This window comes from Stegostoma tigrinum, chromosome 27 (assembly GCF_030684315.1).
Source record: "Stegostoma tigrinum isolate sSteTig4 chromosome 27, sSteTig4.hap1, whole genome shotgun sequence".
NCBI lineage: Eukaryota > Metazoa > Chordata > Chondrichthyes > Orectolobiformes > Stegostomatidae > Stegostoma > Stegostoma tigrinum.
The window spans coordinates 8,538,016-8,556,468 of record NC_081380.1 but is presented as its reverse complement, the minus strand read 5'-3'; the positions used below and the strand labels follow the sequence as shown (position 1 = coordinate 8,556,468).

The following is an 18,453-nucleotide window of genomic DNA, read 5'->3' as shown; positions in this document are numbered from 1 at the left end:
TCTACAAGTGTGTTAGTACATAAAATGTGTTCACACAGCTATTTTTTAAAATTCATTATTGCATTAATTTTATGAAGAACCCCTGATAGCAAGGGTTAATTAGTTGTCAAATTGTCCAATAACAGGAAGTATAGGGTCAATTTTGTTAACATTCCCAGTGATGGCAGGAGGAAGATAAAATACCAAATGAGTTTGCATTTCTGGCTGGTTTCCCACAACAGCTGAGCACCATTGAATCCACACACCAACTGCCCCCTCCCCCACCCCATCCCCCAGCAGGCCCACGGATCCAGCAGAACTATTTGTAGAGCACAAGGGCTCCTTTACATTAACATGCAGCTGGTGTGCGACCACAAGAAAAGATTTACGCAGATTGCCAGGAAGCTGTTGTGAAGTTATTTCCCTGCAGCCAAACTCTTTAGCTTTCTTGGAATTGCACACAGGTTTTAAAAGTGGTCTCAGGGATAAAATACTTCCCCTCAAACTTGGCTGGTGACATCCAATCAAGGAGCTTCAAAAGAAATACAATGAAAAAGTATGTCATGACCAGATGTGTCTTTGAGAGAGTGATTGATTCGCTGTGCTGCGGTGATGTGGAGGGGTCCTTCAGTTATTTTTGTGTGTTCTTTTACGGATGTTCCCATTGCACAGAGAGCTACATCTGATGTCCAGCCATAATTGTTCTTCAGAAGTTGGGCAGTGAGTGATCTTTTTGGACTGCTGCAGCCTCTCAATGAGTGAAGGTGGGTCAATTCAGCATGTTAAATTGATGTGCTTTTGGATGATATCATCATGGAGTTTGGTATTGTCCCAGATGACTACTGCTACTACCTTGAGGTATTTGTCATTGCTACCAGTCTGCGGTACTGCGTAAGAATTATTTGAGGCAATTCACTGCAACCAATCTCCTGAGATCTGAAGAAGAGTCATACAAGACTCAAAACATTAAGTGTGTGTCTCTCTCCACAGATACACCTGACCCACAGAGTTTCTCAAGCCCTCTCTGTTCGTGTGGAATAGCATGGAAACTGGTCCTTTAGTCCAAGCAGTCCACACCTAACATAATTCTATGATAAATTAGTTCCACCTGCCTGCACTTGGCCCATATCCCTCCAAACATTTATTATTCATGTACTTATCCAAATGTCTTTTATATATTATAACTGTACTCGCATCCACCACTTCCTCTGGAAGTTCATTCCACACATGAACCACTCACTGTGTAAGCAAAATTGCCCCTCATACCTTTTCTAAACATTTCTCCTCCCGCCTTTAAAATATACCCCTAGTCATGAAATCCCCCACCCGAGGGAAAAGGCACCTGCCATTCATCTTATGTACACCCTTGATGATTTTATAAACCTCTAAAAAGTCACCCTTCAATCTCCAATGCTCCAGCCCCACCCCTTAACTCAAACACTCCAATCCCAGCAACGTCCTGGTAAATCTCTTCTGAACCTCTTCCAGCTTAATAACATCCTTCCTATAACAGGGCAACCAGAACTGGACACAGTATTCCAGAAGAGAACTCAGCAACATCTTGTGCAGATTCAACATAATATCCCAACCTCTATACAATGAAGGCAAGTATGCTAAATGCCTTCTTAACCACCCTATCTGCATGTGATGCAAACTTCAACGAATTACATACCTGAACTCTTTACTTGTTGTAACCCCTTTGCCTTTGCTTTCTCTTGGGTTTATTTGATGATCATTGATAGAAGATATATAGAAGAGACACTGTTCTTAGATAAGAAGAAAGTTACTTCATGACAGCAAAAAGTACAAGTACATTTGGTCAGGTATAATTACCAGGACCTCAGGGAGATGCAAGATACACCTGCTCCCTCCAAAAGCTCAAGTAGAGTTCCCTGTCTTCACCCACAGACTGCCTGACATCTGTTGAATGGGGGGAGCCAATGTAATATGATTTTTAACCCCTTCAGAACCATTCCCTTATACATCACCGGGCAGCATGTATATGAGAAATAGGAGAAGGCCATGTATAGATCCTTGGGGGACTCTAGAGGTGACAGTGCGAGAGGTGGGTAAAGAAGTCACTGTAGGTGATCCTTTGACTGCAACTAGATGGAAAGAATGGAGTCACAAGTGGGGCAGTCCTATCCAGCTGGACAATGGAGAGGAGGCAGGCAATTACATGGGCCACTGTGTTACACGATATGGAGGTGCTGGTGCTGGACTGGGATGGACAAGGTCAGAAGTCACACAACACCAGGTTATAGTCCAACAGGTTTGTTTGAAAACACAAGCTTCCTGAGCACTGCTCCTTCATTAAGTGAAATGAAGAGAAGCACACAGGCACAGAATTTATAGGCAGTGAGATCAAAAGATTGTACATATGGTGTGAGTGGAGTGTCGACAATTTGAATAATAAGTCTCTGCAGGTGACCAAATGAGTCCGATGGTGTGAGTAAAATGTCAACAGCTGAATAGTAAGTAAGGGGATGACCATAATCCAATTAATCAAGACAGAGAGATAATTATAAAAAATTAAAAATAACGTGGTACTGGAGTCAGACCAAACGTCTAGAATAACATGATAGATACAAGAGTTGCAGGCCAAGCGTCTGACCAAAGTAATAAGTAATCCAAAAAGTGTACAGACTAATTAAGGTAGAGAGATTATAACAAGTTATCAAGGTGATAGTGTCAAAACAGGACAGTAAGCAAGATTTTACAGATACAGAACAGTGTGGGTTGGGGTCACATGTAGCACAACGTGAACCCAAGATCACAGTTGAGACCATCTTCATGGGTATGGAACTTGGCTATCAGTTTCTGCTTGGCGATTATGTGTTGTTGTATATCTTAAAGGTCACCCTGGAGGGCACTTACCTGAAGATTGGAAGCTGAATGTCCTCGACTGCTGTCATGTTCCCCAACTGGGAAGGAACATCCCTGTCTGGTGATTGTTGCATGCTGCGCATTCATCCGTTGTTGTAGCGTCTGCAAGTTTTTGCCAAAATACCATGTCTCCTTGCATGCAGGTTTCAGGTAGAGTGGAGTCACGTGAATATCTGTCATGCGTGTGACGGGTGGCGTCCCCATGTGTTATGGTAGCATCTATGTCGATGAGCCGGCATGCCTTGCGGAGATGCCTGTGGCAAGGTTATGGTCGACGTTCACCTGAAGGCTGGGTGGTTTGCTGCAAACAACAGTCTGTTTAAGGTTTGGCAGCTGGTTTAAGACGAGAAGTGGAGGTGCAGGGATAAACTTGGTGAGATGTTCATCTTCGTCAATGACATGTTGAAGGCTGCGAAGAACATGGCGTAGTTTCTCCGCTGCTGTACGACACTCTATTGGTCGTACCCTGTGTCTGTTTTCTGAGGAGGTGGATGTGGTTTTTTGCTGTGGCATGTCAGAACTGGCATTCATGTTCAGCATCATGTCCCATTCTTATGAGGGCAACTTTCAGCATCTTTAGGTGCCTGTCATGTTCCTCCTCATCTGAACAGATTCTGAGTATATGCCGGGTTTGTCTGTAGGGGGTGGTTTCTTTTACCATGTTTGGGGTGGAAGCTCGAGAAGTGCAGCCTCATGAGGTTATCTGTGGGCTTGTGGTAAAGTGAGGTTCTGAGGTGTCCATCCCTCGTGAAGATGCGTGTGTCCAAGGATGGGACTGATTCTGAAGGATACGTTACGGGCTGCAGACAGTTTCGGAAGGATAATAATGGATGGTTTACCAAATCGACAGTAAGATATTAGTCATTTGTGATTTTGAAAAGAGCTGTTACAATGCGGTGACAGGTTAGATTAATAAAATTCAGTTGTGGGAAAGGTTAGCACTGGTTTTGGGACTTCCATCACTGGAGATAAATGATCGGGGAATTTCATTCACAGAGTGTTGACTGAGGAATAAATGTTGAACAGACCCAAACCCACTCTTCGTGTTTCAAGCCTCCCCCAGTTTACTCCTGGCCAAGTCCTCCCACAAATAGTGGCATTATCCTCGGCTACACCAGGACCATGCGGCTCTCAATTTTTTATACATTAGGATGTTTGAGAGGCAGGGATCACGTGATAATTGTTTCAACCGATAATTAGGCAAAATGAGAATGTGTTTCCTGAGGATAACTCTGGGCTGGCAGATATGCAGTAAAGTACCACCTACAGTAATGCTCCCAAGAGATGGTGAGGAGGAGAGCGAGTGAGGGGAAGGGGAGAAATCTGTCTGTAGAAAATCACAGAACACAGCAGGCTTTAATAAAGAAAATAATACATACACTGTGTAGAATATTTATGCACAAGAGGTTTAACCATTCTTTGTAAATGCTGCATTGTTTTATGCTTCAGCTGAGTGGACCGCCTAGAATGGCAGCCAAAATGTTTTGCAAAACATGATCTTCAAAACAATATCAGCCTGGTAGAAATGAAAAATTTACAATTTTGTTTTACTCATTCATGGGATGACAGTGCCACTGACTAGGCCAACATTTATTTACTAATTGTCCTAGAACTGAATTATTTGGTCAATTCAGAGTGCAACTATGAGTCAAACACATTTCAATGGGCCTGGAATCACATGTAGGCCAGATAAGGACAACAGATTTCCATTAATCAGACCGATTTTACCACCGTGGTTACACAGACACTAGCAGACTAGCTTTCAAATCAATATTCGGCTCAATTCAAATTCCACCATCTGCCATAGTGGGATTTGAACTCATGCCCATTAGCCTGGAGTTCCAGGTAACCAGTCCAGTGACATGATGGTACCACATGCTATGTAATTTCAAGGCTGAGATAGGCAACTATTTAATCAATAAGAGGATCAAGGGTTGTAAAGAAAGGCTTGAAATTGGAGTTAAGGATTATCAGATCAGCCATGATCTAACTGAGTTGCACAGCAGTCTCGATGGGCTGAATGGCCTACTTCCATTCCTTGGTCATTTCACCAGACTGATTTCTCAACAATAAATGAGCTTGTAACCAAAATAAATCTTTTTCTAGGCATTTTATCCATGTACATCACATTCTAGCTCCTAGTATATGATGCACATGGAAACTAAAGTCAGGATTTTATCACCTACTAACCTCATCCCACCTCCTTGACCTGTCCGTCTTCCCTGGACTGACCTATCCCCTCCCTACCTCCCCACCCACACCTTCTCCACCTATCTTCTTTACTCTCCATCTTCGGTCCGCCTCCCCCTCTCTCCCTATTTATTCCAGTTCCCTCCCCCCATCCCCCTCTCTGATGAAGGGTCTAGGCCCGAAACGTCAGCTTTTGTGCTCCTGAGATGCTGCTTGGCCTGCTGTGTTCATCCAGCCTCACATTTTATTATCTCAGGATTTTATCAAGCCTGTTTGATATTACGAAACATTATTGTGTGTTTCAAGCATTTAATCTAATCACAAAGTTCGGATAATGACTGGAATCATGAGCATTTAAAGACTAGCTGAGAGCCTTGATATCATTGCATGCTGGCTGTCTCTGGGTCTGTTTTAATACGTCCATGAGGGCAGATCCACCAGTACAGGGCCTGGAAGATGTGTCTACTTTGGGTGCCCTGTGGGTAATTTAGACTGTGTACAATAGTGGCTTAACTGGTTTCAATGAAAGTGAAGTTGGGGGGTGGGGTGCGAGGTGTGAAGGACAGTTACATTGATGTTTCTTATTTTACACTTGTCCAGAGTCAAAATTCAATCTTGTACCAGGCAAGTATAACAGGGGTCAGGTGTAAGACACTTGCTTTAACAGTGCCATCAGAAGAACATTCCCTTGCCTGTCCATTGCATTCCTTCTGAACTTTCCCTAAAATAACTGCCCCCATTCTTGTGTCATTTTGGGCTAAATTATAAGGATATTTGGTGCATCTACATCCACCAGTTATTGGGGAGGCAATAACCGAGTGGTCTTATCACTAGATTCTTAATCCGGAGCCCCAGATAATGTGGAATTTGAATTCAAAGAAGAATACTGCACAGGAACAGGCCCTTTGGCCCGTCAAGCCTACGCTGCCACATTTTGCCCTTCCATGCTAAAACTGTCTTCACTTACAGGATCCAGATCCCTCTATTTCCCTCCTATTCATGTATTGTCCAGGAGCTTCTTGAATGCTGTTAATGTGTCTGCTTCCATCATCTCCCCTGGCAGCACGTTCCAGGCGCTCACCTCTGTTTGTGAGAAAAACGTGCCTCGCACATCTCTTTTAAACTGCTTCCCCCACCCCCCCGCCCCCGCCACACCTTGAACCTGTGTCCCTGAGTAATTGACCTCTTCCCCCTGGGAAAATGCCTCACATTTTCCACTCTATCCATGCCATTCACAATCTTATAAATGTCTATTAGGTCACCCCTCAACCTCCTGCATTCCAGTGAAAATAAACCCAGTCTATCTGGTCTTTCCTCATACCTAAAATCTCCCATACCAGGCAACATTCTGGTAAACTTCTTCTATACCCTCTCCAAAGCATCCACATCCTTCTGGTAGTGTGGTGACCAGGATTGTATGCAATATTCCAAGTGTGGCCTAGCTAATGTTCTATGAAGCTGCAGCATAATTTCTCTGTCCTTATACTCGAATAGCTAGGTGTAGAGCTGGATGAACACAGCAGGCCAAGCAGCATCAGAGGAGCAGGAAGGCTGACGTTTCGGGCCTAGACCCTTCTCCTGAAATGTCAGCACTCCTGCTCCTCTGATGCTGCTTAGCCTGCTGTGTTCATCCAGCTCTATACCTTGCTATCTCAGATTCTCTAGCATGTGCGGTTCCTACTATCTCTGTCCTTATACTCAATGCCCTTTGCAATGAAGGCAAGCATGCCATAAACCTTTTACTACCTTATCTACCTGTGTTGCCACCTTCAGTGATCTGCACACTTGCACACCCGCACACCCAGATCCCTCTGCATGTCAATACACTTAATGGTTCTGCCATTCACTGTATAATTTCCACCTGCACTTGACCTTCCAAAATGCATCACCTCACATTAAACTCCATCTGGCATTTTTCTACCCATGCTTTGAACTGATCTCTCACCTGCTGTATCCTCTGATAATCTTCTTCACTATCTGCAACTCCACCAATCTTTGTTTCATCCACAAACTTACTAATTAGACCAGCTACGTTTTCTTCCAAATCATTTATGTAGATCATGAACAGCAGAGGTCTCAGCACTGATCCCTGCGAGACACCACTAGTCACAGCCCTCCATTCTGAAAAGTATCCTTCCATCACCACCCTGCCTCCTATGACTAAGCTAGTTCTGTATCTATCTATCATTTGTACCAATCCGTCATGACAGACCTTGTCAAACGCTTTACTGAAGTCCATGTCGACAACCGCTTTTCCCTCATCAATCATCTCCTCAAAAAAACGCGATCAAGTTAGTGAGGCATGACCTCGCCTGCACAAAGCCATGCTATCTATCGCTAATAAGTCCATTTGGTTCTAAATACATATAGATCTTGTCCCTGAGAACCATTTCCAATAATTTCCCTACCACCGACGTGAGGCTCACAGGCCTTTAACTCCCAGGGTAAACCCTGCTACCCTTCTTAAACAATGGAACTACAATGGCTATTCTCCAGTTCTTTGGGACCTCACCTGTGGCCAAAGAGGACACAAAGATGCTCCAACAATTTGTTATCTTGCCTCCCTCAATATTCTGGGATAGATCCCATCGGGACTTATCTATCTTAATACTTTTTAAGATGGACAACACCTCTTCCTTTTAATAGCAACTTGGCTATTTAATAAAAATTTGTAACTAAGAGGCCATTGTCAACACTATCACATCCAAAAACCTGGTTCACTAATATCCTTTAGGGAAGGAAACTGCCATCTTTACCTGGTCTGGCCTACATGTGACTCCAGACCCACAAAAATGTGGTTGACTCTTAACTGCCCTCTGGGCAATTAAGGGTGGGCAATAAATTAGGAATGCCCTCATCTTGTGAATGAATTTTTAAAAAAACAACAAAAGAGAAATATGTGTTTCCCAGGACCTCCTTGAAAAAGGCACAATACGTGTGTGACCTCTTGTCGCTGCTAATTTTTCCTTCGTGAAGCAAAAGGTTGCGAATTACAAATCTACGTTCCACTCCCCACACTGCTCCCACAGGCAAAACCGAGGTAAGCGATGTCTTATTAAAAGTCGTCTCCAGATTCATCTTATAAGCAGCGTCTATCTCCACCATTGGGTCTAATGTGGTTTTACAATTGATTACACTCTGTTCATCTTTGTTAAAATATACACACTCAATCACTTGGCCGCAATGTTCATGTGAGTGGAGATGACTGCTTAGATTTAATAGAGAAAAGTATGCAGTGGTAATTAGATCACGGGTTGTTCAGGCTTCTGAGTTATTTCGCAGCTGACAGAACCACAAGTAACAAATCAGTGCTGCTCCTTTATGAGATAACAAAGTGTAGAGCTGGATGATCACAGCAGGCCAAGCCGCATCAGAGGAGCAGGAAAGCTGATGTTTCGGGCCTAGACCCTTCTTCAGAAATGTATGTTGCTTCTGCTACTGCACTGGGATCACTTTGCAGCAGTGATTTCCTTTATATTAAATTGCATGGAAGTATCTTTTTAACTCCTTTGAGTGTTAAAAATCATAAATTTGTAGAATTCTAGTGTCTCCTTTTGATGCTTGTGCTGGTGCTAAACAGTTGCTGAGGTCATAGCATTCAAGTCAATGGGTGTTGGAGGAAAAATCTCCACTGGTTGGTATCATACCTGGCACATTGGAAGATGGTTATGGTTGCTGGAGGACAATCATCTCAGCATTAGGATGTCTCTAAAAGAGTTCTTCAGGGTAGTGCCTGAGGCCTAAACATTTTCATCCGCTTCCTCAACAACATTCCCTCCATCATCAGGTCAGAAGTGGGGATGTTCAACGATGATTGCATAATGTTCAGCCTCATTTGCGACTCCTCAGGTAGTGAAATAGTTTGTGTCCATATGCAGCAAGATTAAGCCTTAAGCTTCAGGCTTGTGCTGATAAATGGCAAGTTCATCCACATCAGACAAGTGCCAGGTAATGACCATATCAACAACAGAGATTAGAATCACCATAAGACCATTAAATAAAGGAGGAGAAGCGGGCTATTCAGCTCATTGGGTCTGTTCTGTCATTTCAATAATTCACAACTTCACTTTCTTGCCTTCTACCTATAACTCTTGAATTTTCTTTATGAACCAGTCTTGACAGCCCTCTGCAGTTAAAAAAAATTCATATATCCACTACAGGTAGAGAAGATTGTAAAGAGGGTGTGTTTTTTTTTCTTTATTCATTTGTGGATGAGGATGGCACTGACTAGGCAGCATTGATTGCCCATCCCTAATTGCCCAGAGGGCAGTTAAGAGTCAACCACATTGCTGTGGGTCTGCAGTCACATGTAGGCCAGTTTCCTTCCCTAAAGCACATTAGTGAACCAGATGGGTATTTCCTGACAGTTGACAATGGATTCATGGTCATCATTAGATTCTTAATTCCAGATATTTTTATTGAATCCAAATTCCACCATCTATTGTGGTGAGATTTGAACCTGGGTCCCCAGAACATTATCTGACTCTCTGGATTAATAGTCTAGCGATAATACTACTCGGCCATCGCCTCCCCCCCGTATAGAATGCTCCCCTTTATTGACAGAGGCACAGAATACAAAAGTAGGAATATAATGATGAAACTGTAGAAGAAGCTGGTGAGGTCACACTGGAGCATTCTCTGCAGTTCTGGTTACCACATTACAGGAAGGATGTCGTTGCTCTGGGCAGAGTACAGAGAGAAAGTACTAGAATGGTGCCATGGCTACAGCATTGTAGCTACAAGGAGAGGTTAGGGTGACATGATTGAGGTATACAAAATTGTGAGGGGTAGAGATAGAGATATCCCTTGGGAGAGAGTTCCAAAACCAGAAGTCATAGATTCAACCTAAGTAGCAGAAGGATTACAGGAGACATGAGAAAAGAACTTTTTATGCAGAGGGTGGTGGGTATCTGGAATTCGCTGCTTGAGTTGCTGATGGAAGCAAAGACCTGAAACTCTTTCAATAAGATCCTGAGTCTACACCTTAAGTGCTGTATGCAGAAAGATAGGATTAGAAAGGGCATCTGGGTGTCTTTGGATCATCATGGAATGGCCCCTTTCTGAGCTATATCATTTCTATGGTTTCTATGGTGACAGTTTGTCAAATTTTCACTGACGCTGTTACATCTATTCTGAAAATTCACTGAGGATTTCCTCCAGGAAATCAAAGCTCTGTGCTGTTGTACCTTATTGAATGCCTTAATGAGAAAGGGAGTGTTAGCATTTCGAGTCTGGTGACTTTTCATTAGTTAAAAAAAATCACTGGATTTGAAACGTTAACTCTGTTTTCTCCCCACAGATGCTATCAGGCCCGCTGAGTTTCGCCAGCAATTTCTGTTTTTATCTTGTTTCAGATCTCCAGCAGAGCTCTATGTTTTATTACATGAGAAAGGGAATGTTTAGCCAAGAGCATTCCCCGTGCTCATCCTCTCTGGGTCTGCAGGAGAAATGGGAATGTGACAATGAGGCTGGGGTGAGCAGCTGATGAAGGAGAGAGGGGCAAGAAGGTGAGATGGGCTCCTTTCTCCTCTGGACAGTCCTCTGTACAGGACAGCCCTCCTTCCAAACCTCCAATGCCACACCTGAAAACTGTGCACCCTATCCCTTGATCTCGGAGCTGTTCTGAAACATGCTGTTTGTATCAGCCAGAGCTTGAATGGAAAACTGGTTTGATCATTCACAGAACTTTTAGCTGGACCACATAAAGCAGGGCTAGGTTCTGTTTCTGCTTGTCACTATTCCAGGATCGTCCTGGAAAGGCAACGATAGCCCCAGGCTTTTTTTTTCCCATTGCAAACCAACCTCTCCACTCATGGCCAACAAGTGCAAGAGGCCTATGAAATTTGTTGTTACTAAGACTGAGAGTCTTTATTCACTTTAGTCTCTGCTGTGTCCCTCCCTTCTTTAGCCCCACAGGTCCAAATTCCACGCAGATTCCCACCCAACTACCTTACCCACAATTCATCAATTCTCTCCATCCCGGCTGTGAGACTAATCTCCCGATTCCCCCAGTTCTAATGTACACTGCACTATATTTCCCTCCCTGTGTTTCCTGCTATTGCTATTGATGTTCTATCCTCAGGTACTGTCCTCTCACCTTCAGGATCACCATTCAACCTCCCCTCAAAACACAAACTTCTTTCAATCCCCCCATCCTCGCAAACGACTGCTCCAAATCAGACCTCCCTTTTCGTTCTTAGTGCTTGAACATGCTGTTCTTGCACAAATCCATCCTTACATTTCCCAAAGCTCTTTTGCTGAATCCTTCCAATCATTTTCTGACCTTGTCAAAAATTATGCCCAATGTGACTATCAGGATGTCAAACTATTGCTTCTCACTTTTCTTGATCTGTCTACAGTCTTTGACATGGTTTCCCACAACATTCCTCCTCCATTGCCTTTCTCTACTATTGTCCAATTGGATGGGACTGCACTAATCTGGTTCAATTCTCGTCCATCTAGTTTTAGCCAGAGTCACAGTTTCATAAGCTCATCTTTCCATTTCTGACTATTACCTTTGGTTACAGAGCCATAGAGATATACAGCATGGAACCAGACCCTTTGGTCCAACACATCATACTGACCAGATATTCTAAATTAATCTAGTCCCATTTGCCAGCATTTTGCCCATATCTGAATACACCCTTCCTATTCATATACCCATCCAGATGTCTTTTAAGTGCTGTAATTGCACCAGCCTCCACCACTTCTTCTGGCAGCTCATTCCCTACAAGCACCACCCTCTGTGTGAAATAGTTGCCCCTTAAATCTTTCAAATCTTTCCCCGCTCATCTTATATCCTCACCATCTAGTTTTGGACTCCTCTATGCTGGGGAAAAGGCCTTGTCTATTCACCCTATCCATGCCCCTTATGATTTTACAAACCTCTGTAAGATCACTCCTCAGCCTCTGAAACTTCAGGGAAAATAGCCCCAGTCTATTCAGCCTCTCCCTATAGCTCAAACCCTCCAATCCTGGCAACATCCATGTAATTCTTTTTTTGAATCCTTTCAAGATTCACAACATCCTTCCTACAGCGGGGAGACCTAAATTGCATGCAGTATTCCAATAGTGGTCCAAACAATGTCCTGTACAGCCACATGACCTCCCAACTCCTATACTCAATGCTCTGACCAATAAAGGCAAGCATACCAAATGTCTCTTTGTTATCCTATCGATCTGCGACTCCATTTTCAAGGAACTATGAACCTACACTCCAAGGTCTCTGTTCACAACATTCCCCAGGAACTTACCATTAAGTGTATAAGTCCTGCCCTGATTTGCCTTTGCCTTGAAATTTGCCGAGTGCAGCACCTTAAAATAATCTATGTCATCCAAACAATTGCGACCACCTTGTTTATCTTTGGTTACCAGCGATTTTTCATCAACCTTCTATGGTATCATTCAACATCAATTTCTACATGTTTCTATTGCATTGAGTATTGGAGTTGGGATGTCATGTTGTGGCTGTTCAGGACATTGGTGAGATCATTTTTAGAATACTGCGTTTAATTGTGGTCGCCCTACTATAGGAAAGATGTTGTTAAACTTGAAAGGATACAGAAAAGATTTACAAAGATGTTGTTGGTTTTGGACGGTTTGAGCTATAGGGAGAGGCTGAATAAACTGGGGCTATATTCCCTGGAGTGTCAGAGGCTGAGAGGTGAGCTGATACAGGTTTATAAAATCATGAGGGGCATGGATGAGGGGATTAGCCAAGGTTGTTTCCCCAGGGTAGGAGGCTAAAGGGGATAGGTTTGAGGTGAGAGGGGAAAGATTTAAAAGGGACCTAAGGGGCAACTTTCTCATGCAAAGGGTGGCTGTGTGTATGGAATGAGATGGCAGAGGAAGTGGTGGAGGCTGGTACAATTACAACATTTAAAAGATATCTGGATGGGTACCTGAATGGGAAGGGTTTAGATGGATATGGGCCAAATGCTGGCAAATGGGACTAGATTAATTTAGGGTATCTGGTTGACTTAGACAAGTTGGACGAAAGGATCTGTTTCTGTACTGTAAAATTCAATGACTGAATGTTATATATGTGTTACCCAACTACCCCTCTCCATCCCCTGTAACTTTCCCAATTGTTGTTAAATTGTCAGGCTCCTTGTCTAACATCCTATACTGTGTGAGCTGAAATTTCCTTCAACTATTTCTTGGGAATACTGAATCCATTGTTTTCAATTCCCCAAACATATACCCAGTTCATAGCATTTGTAAAAATACATTACCAACCAATTCAACATGAAAATTGCAGAAGGTGCTCCAAAATTCAACTTGCGTCCACACAGCATGTTCCACTCTGAGGTGATTTATTACAATTGGAATGGTCAGAATATTTATAATGTACATTTCATGTCAGGGATTCAGCCCAAGGGGAAAATATTTCAAGTTGAAACTTACAGATAAGGCAAAAGAAATAAACCTTTCTCCCTGCACCATGTCTATACCAAAGTGCCCCAAAACAACTTCAATATTCTTGATGTTCATACTGTACATTCCTTGTTAGGTGTTCAGCCAAAGCGGTTCTACAGTTTTCAACCCTCAGTGCACTACAATGGAAAAGTCTTTGTCACCGATCTTTCCCTATTGTATCTCTGTGGTGGCTGCTCCAAGCTTTAAAGTGTCCCTCAGCACACAGTCCTGGATCTTGAGATGTGCCACTCTGCAACATTCAGTTGAGGACAATTCTTTGCACTGGCAGACCATGAAGTACCTTTCACCAAGTTGATGGGTCCTCCAAGTGCAGTTGAAGTTTTGCCTGGTGTGCACCCCTGGGTCCTGCATCATGGAGCTGCTTGGTTTGAGTTTCCTCAAATTCCTCTGCTTCCTCTCCACAGATTGTGCCAGGCCTATTGAACTTCTGATTTTGTTTCAGATCTCCAGCATCTGCTGTTCTTTTATAATAGACAAAAGACAATAGGTACAGGAGTAGGCCATTCGGCCCTTCGAGCCAGCACCACCATTCATTATGATCTCGGCTGATATCCACAATCAGTATCCTGTTCCTGCCTTATCCCCTTTGTTTTAAATGACATCCTGGTGGTTGTTTGTAAGTTACGGCAATGAGGCATTCTGCCAAGTGACTTTGAAAGTGCTCAATATACCAACCGAGAGGATCCACCCTCTCCTTTGCCCACAGTATCTCTAGGATGTTGACCATTATCCGAGAGACCTACAGTCAAAGCTGTTTTCCTGCATAAATGTCTCCACAAGGGAAAGGGACACAGCAGAGTCCAGCTATTTGGAACACTCCGTGGCAATGTTTCTTTTATTCATTCGTGGCACATGGCTGTCTGGGCAGAATTTATTACTTGTCCTGAGTTGCCTTTGAGACGGTGGTGGTGAGCTGCCTTCTTGAACTGTTGCGGTCCACCTGTTGTGGGTAGACTCACAATGCCCTTAGGGAAGGAATTCCAGGATTTTGACCCAGCGACAGTGAAGGGATAGCAATATAGTTCCAAGTCAGGATGGTGAGTGGCTTGGAGGGGAATTTGTCAGTGGGGGCTAGAACCATCCTTGATATAACTGGGGACAAGTGAAATCTACATGTAGTGTCAATCTACATGTAGTTTTTGTAGTGTGGAATTATGTACAGTTTGATGCAGTGAAGACAAAGGTGGCTATCAGGATAAAGGTGATGCTGGGTATTTAGAGGCTTATACAAAGTGTCTGCTTGGACAATGTCCATTTTCAACCTCCAGATGAAGTGGAAGGCAGCTAGGGTGATTGCTACAGTATAGGAATGAGGAATGGGCTAGAACGGCATCAGATAAAATAGCACTGAGACTACCTCATGCCTGATGACCAGGTTCTTAACCACAGGGAGACAGCGCAATGTTTTCATGTACTCAGTTTGTTTTTAGTCATCTCTCCTCATTTTCTCCTGTACTTAAAGTAAGCCTGGCACATAATGGCATTAAACCTGTCAAATGTGCTTTCTCCTCCAGGCAGCATGGATATAAAAGAATGCTGAATAATACACATTTGAGCACTAATGTCCCCAGATGCTGTTGATACTGCATTGCCATGGCAACAGCAAGGGCAAACCTTCTCCATGAAAAATGAATAGCTCAGTCAGTTTTCCAATTGTCGTTTCTCTCTCTTTCAACTTTCGGCATCAGTTACACTGCACGATGAAGCTGAGCCTTTTAATATGAACACATACCATTAATCAAGAGGACAAGAGGATAAAAAACTTGTCACATCAATCTCCCTTGAGCAAAATGTAAACAGCGTTGTCTTATTTAGACACGATGAAGCTCAGTGTGTGAAAGAACATGCAAAACCTGAGTGGGAGGAAGAGGAGGTCCAGGCCTACACTTTGTTATCTGGGAGGAAGAGGAAATTCTCGCAGAACTTGTCTGTAAACCTTTCACCCACTAGGTATATATCTGGGTGCAAAGCAGTAGACAAGAAATCTCAATAACTCAAGAACTCAGTGTTTAGGGATGTGTGGATTAGTTGGATTACAGAGGGATGGGTCTGGATGGGATATCTCAGGATCAGTGTGGACTTGTTGGGCCAGAGGGCCTGTTTCCATACTGTAGGGATTCTAAAAAATACTCTTAATGTTAAAAAATCTCTAAGGCACTAAATTAAGGCAATAGTTCTGTGCATTGTTCTTTCAGAATATGATAACTATTCTTTGTAACTGATTCAAAGAATGAAGTAAAATATTGGTATTGCACATTGAAAGTGCGATCAACCTGCAGGGCAGGGGCTGCAAAATTACATGATGTGTTGGAGCATGTGAAGTGGTTTGATACAATACTAAGTCCAAAGCAGTAACACTTTGCATGGTATAAAAATTCTCAGAAACCTTGTCTACCAGGCAGCTTTGAACTGTGATAACATAATAGATCAATGAATGAAACCACTGCATTAGCTCAAATGCTCTTGTAATTCAGTAGAGATTTCAGCAAGACTTAAAAGTTAGATGAAGACAAATCATAAATATAAGACTTGAGTACGACTGCCTCAGATACGTACATCAATTCAGGTTTACTATGCTGAATCCATCTTTTGTATGTGAAGTTGATCTTGATTTTTGACTAATAAGTGAGGAAAAGCTTACCCAGCGTAGACACACAGGGAAGTAGAGTTGAGGCAATAATTAGACCAGCCATGATCGCTTCAAATGGTGGAACGGGCATAAGGGTGGAACGGGCATAAGGGTGGAATGGGCAGAAGGGTGGAATGGGCAGAAGGGTGGAACAGGCATAAGGGTGGAACGGGCATAAGGGTGGAACAGGCATAAGGGTGGAACGGGCATAAGGGGCCAAATGGCCCACTGCTGCTCCAACTGCCTCTGTTTCTATGGCCACCTGTTTGGTTCAGCTGCGTTGAAAACAAAAGCTCACGCTTGGACAGCACCTTTCACACACTCAAATTTATTTGCAACGAATAAATTACTTTTCAACTGTAATTGCAGCTGCTTGATACACAATTGCAGCATTCGGCTTACTCAAGATCCCACACACCCCTCTGAAATAATCATCCAGATAATCTGTTGTTTGAGGAATAAATGTTGGCCAGGCTACCAGGAAGCCACAGAAAAAGTGTTACAAGATCTTTTACATCAGCATGTAATGACAGATGGTACAAATTTCATCCTAAAGAAGGCACCTTTAATAAGGAATGTAGAATCCTGTCAGCACTGCACTGAAGTGTCAGTGTAAACAATGTGTTCCTAGCATCAGTCGGAAATCCAGAATCTTCTGACTTGGCCTTCATTGGATTGCTGTGTTGTTGTGAGATAGGACCTCCGTCCCAGGGTCCTTGATCCCGGGGAAGTCCCACCAATGGCCCGTTAAGAGCCTGTGTAGAACAAGTTGCAGCAAGATGTTGTTATGACTGTGATAATGGAATGACACTGTTAACCAAGTTCCACTACTCCAATCGTCACACCATTACTGTTAATGCATTGATTCAATCAGTAAAATAGCTGATTGTTTTTTGCTATTACCCTGACTGAGAGAGCCATCTGATGAAGGGTCTAGGCCCGAAACATCAGCTTTTGTGCTCCTGAGATGCTGCTTGGCCTGTTGTGTTCATCCAGCTTCACACTTTGTTATCCTGTTTATAAGAACACTAAGCTTATCCTTAAATGTCAAACACTGGTTAACATCTTAACTATAATCCAGACGCACAAACTCTCACACACACAAACTGTCTCTCTCTCTCTCTCTCTCTCACACACACACACACACACACACACACACACACACACACACACACAGTTAACGATCTCTGCAGAGAGGAAAGTTTTAAGAAATGGCTCAACAACAAGAACACTCCTGTTAGTCAAGGGCTTGAAAACAAAAGATGGAATGTGATTAATTCTCTTGGTAATCTAATGTAATTTATAACGTACTTAGAAAATGTCTCTAAAACAGAAAATTAAAGTCCAGAAAACATTGCTAACCAATTAGAGAGACTATAAACACTTCTTTGAGTACATAAGAAGGAAATGTTTGGCTAAAACAAATGTGAGTCTGTTATAGAGTTAGGAGAATTTGTAAGGGGAAGTAGAGAAATGACAAGGAAGCTAAATAATTACATCATACTTTTCACTGAGGTAGATATAAGAAATCTCCCTGGACTAGAGACCCAAGTAGCTAGAAGTAATGAGGAGTTGAAGGAAATTAATATTAATGTTATTATTAATAAAATGATTGTAGTAGAAAAATGAATGGGACAGAAATTTCATAAAGGAGGATGCCCTAGAGGTAAGCGATGCATTTGTGATTACCTTAAAAATTTCTATAGAAATTGGAAAGATTGTGAATTGGAAGATAGCAAATGTCACCCTAACATTTATGAATGGAGCAAGATAGAGAACAGGTAACTGCAGACCTATAGCAGGGAAAAAGCTGAAATCTATTATAAAAAATGGGCTAAGTAGTTGCTTCAATGATACAGTCAGCACAGTTAGCATGGATATATATATTAGAAATAATTTTTCATAAATTTGTTGGATTTTTTTATGTTACTAATGAAATTGATAATGGAGAGCTACTAGATCTAGTATATGTCGATTTTCAGAAGGCTTTTGATAAAGTCCCCCACAGGGAAGCTCATTAGAAATGTTATAGTACATGAGATAGAAGGTAAATGTACTGACATGAATTAATGATTAACTAAGAGACAGAAAGCAGGCCAGTGGCAACAAGTGGTTCACCCTCATGTTGTCAAGCTGTGACTAGTGTTTTTTTTCCCCTAAACAAACTGTTCAGGAATGTTATTACATACCTGTGGAGCAGGTCAGACTTGAACCAGGGTCTCGTGGTCCAGAGTTGGGACACTACCATGTGATACAAGAACCCTGTGACTAGTACCATACTGCAAGGATAAGAATTGGCCCCGGTCCCTAATATAAATCACTAACTTTTT

The 18,453-nt window shown here is 42.6% G+C and overlaps 1 protein-coding gene across 1 annotated transcript in view; it reads left to right on the top strand.

Annotated features, from left to right (window-relative positions):
* Nucleotides 1-393: 393 nt before the first annotated feature.
* The window catches only part of orai2 (ORAI calcium release-activated calcium modulator 2), a 64,529-nt gene continuing 46,469 nt past the window's right edge, over nucleotides 394-18,453 (top strand). Inside the window, exon 1 of the mRNA XM_048557077.2 lies at nucleotides 394-743. The gene's annotated coding sequence lies outside the window, so the exon portion shown is untranslated. The remainder of the gene's footprint in view (nucleotides 744-18,453) is intronic.